Here is a 2968-nt window from a genome sequence, read left to right on the forward strand (position 1 = left end):
AGCCGCACTATGACCTGCGCTGCAGGGGGCTTGCCTTCCAGCCCAGGGACTTGGTTTGGGTGTACAGCCCGCGCCGCCGCAAAGGCCTCAGCCCTAAGCTGGCGCTGTCATGGGAGGGGCCCACTGAGGTCCTCGGGGTAGTGGGCGAGGTCTGCTACCGGGTCCGGTTGCGAACACGGGGGAGAGTGGTGGTCCTGCACCGAGACCGCCTGGCACCCTACTGGGTCTGGGAGGAGGAGCCCCGTGGGGAGGCTCCAGCCGACAATGGGGCATCTGTGGGCCACCAGCTGCCACTGCGGCGCTGCGGTCGCTCACGCAGAGTTCCGCAGCCTTTAGCCGATTTATTAGTACAGCCTGAGGGGGGTGTCCGACGTCAGTGGGACACCAGACGCTCCAGGTGGGGGCAGTGTAGCGCCCTCGCCTGGTGGTGAGGAGGAAGCGCACCTAGGCACTCATGGTACTGCGAAGCAGGCTGGGAGTTGTAGCCGGCAGGGGAGTCTGAGTGTCAGCACGACGACCAGCAGCTGACCCTGCGTATGTAAATAGTGTTATATTATTTTAGTGTCCTGTGTAACTTTGTAAGTGTATAGTCTGTTGTTAACGAGTTACCACCCGAACCGTGTGTACGTGTTCTGTCGGTCTCCTTATGTGTGTGTATATCCTGTGTTTGGTTTTTGTGTGGTTTCGATAGGAGAATAAAAGCAGTCGCTTGGTTCGCCGTCTCGTCTCCACTTGTCCTTTGTCTTGTGAGAACTCAAAAAAGCTACAATATAATACTGTATAAGGCATGGCACCAATGTGGGATTTCTTATCCTATTCCCTCTGCGGTACACAAACATTGCTTAAGTTATTCCTCTTCAGAGCCTACGTTTTAATCCTCTTTATCAGAAAGGAGTTAAAATGGAACCTGTAGCTAGTGACTCGGCCTTGTTCCCCAAAGGAAAGGCTACAAACACTATTGCCTCTGTATATGGGCCTAGTTTTATTTAATTGCATATTAAATCCTATTAATAGCCTCACCACCACATTAGTTATCAGTTGGGAGAATTTAGTTTCCACTGCTGGGTCCTCAATGTATGCTGTGGAGAAGCAACTCCTGCATCCAATGCAGGCAGGAGCTCCTGCTTGTCTGTATGTGATGAAAACCAAGGTAACCTATATCTACAGCAAAATTATTTAAGAAAAAGTCTAAATTATGTAACATTTTTTATTCATTTTTGTTTCCCTAATTAATGCTGAATTACATTTTTATTTGATACCTTGTATTTTGTATTCACCTGTATAATTTATGTACTTAGCATGGGCCATGTTAAAAACAAACCTGTGCCTTGGGCAGGATGGAAGACCTGACTGCAGCTGGTGGGCCTTCCACTGCTTTACAGGGGGAAAAAGTGTAATTTCCTACTGTAGGCAATCGGGCACTAAATGCTTTTTTAACATTTTCAGTGTAGTGTTAATTGTTCCTATAGTCTCAGTTTTCAGACTTGACCTTTTACCATCTTTTGGATCTAGATGAGAAATTAAACTTGTTGGGATACTGTGCCTTTTACTTTCTTTCACTGTGAACTAAAGCTAGTGTGGGTCACAGGAAAAAAAAGAAATATAAATGGGGAAATATTATCTTTTTGCACCAAAATGAGCAAGATAGGCTAAATGCCCCCCCTCCATATTTCCATGTTTATTTACTTAAACTATGATAATTCAAATTTACAATCTATAAATCTGGGAAAGTAAAAAAGTCCAGAATTACTATCATGAGACTTTATTTCAATGTTGAAGATGGTGGATGTGGTTTACCAAACCCTGTTAATAAATTACAGATTTAATGAAATAAAAAACATTAAAATACTCAAGGCATGATCCAATGTCAAGTGTCTTACTGAAAGCAACTGTTTTTCTGTACTTTCAGTATGCATGCCAAATATGACACATCATTGAGACAAACCCACTCATATACTTGCATAATCAATTTTAATAAAACAGCAACCATTTCAAGACAATTTAGAGAGATTGTTTAAGCCAAATCACATCTGTTGGAAACACAGCAGGTGGTATGATGGTACGTTGGCTAATGTTACATCACAGTGTGTGCATCACAGCATCTTTGGGTTCAATTCTGGACCGTGTGTGCTATCTGTGTAGAGTTTGTATGTTCTCCCCATGTTCATGTGGGTTTTTACTGGGTGATCTGTTTTTTTCCCACAGTCCAATTACATTCTGGTGTGAGAGTGTGCGTCCGTGTTCGTGTGGGCCCTGCAATGGACTGGGATCCCATCTGGGGTGTTACCCTGCCTTGTGGTACTGGCTCTCCAGTGGACGAAGTTAGAAGTTAATTGGGATTATCACAGTTTTCTCTATTAGACTCTCTCTTTACTCCAAACCTCAGTTACCTCCTACTTGCTCTGATTCAAACCAGCCAGGTTGGATCAGTGTCAGTCCAGAGTACCTTAATTCTCTTCCAGTTAACTCTTCATTAACACTTCAAAATGAAAGTAGATTTATTACACAACATTCAAAACAATGAAATTAAATAACACTGACGCCGATTTTATCCCTATGTTGTTTGTAGCTCGACTTGTTTACTTGCACTTGCACTCTGCTCCACAGATTTACACCAGAATACATCTGTCCTCAGAAATGGACACCTTTATATGCAAACATTTCAGCATACAACAGAACACCCTATTTGACAATACTATATTGTTCTAATTATTTTAACTGAATTTCTATTTAGTCTATAACCTGCAGAATCTTCGGATTGCAGTTGGCTCTTGGCTGTGTGTGATGAGCTCTGTGCTGCTGGACTCTGTAGAAGGTTCTCTGCATAAAGAACTGACAGTGGCACAGAGGTCTGAAATTCAGATGCATGATTAAATCATTACTTTTGTTTGTAAGTTGAGTAATTGCAAGTTGTGTGCACTGTGGAGCACCTATAGTCAAGCACTAGAAGGCATTCAAATGGTTTGGC

Source organism: Lepisosteus platostomus, chromosome 8, assembly GCF_059453375.1.
Source record: "Lepisosteus platostomus isolate fLepPlt1 chromosome 8, fLepPlt1.hap1, whole genome shotgun sequence".
NCBI lineage: Eukaryota > Metazoa > Chordata > Actinopteri > Semionotiformes > Lepisosteidae > Lepisosteus > Lepisosteus platostomus.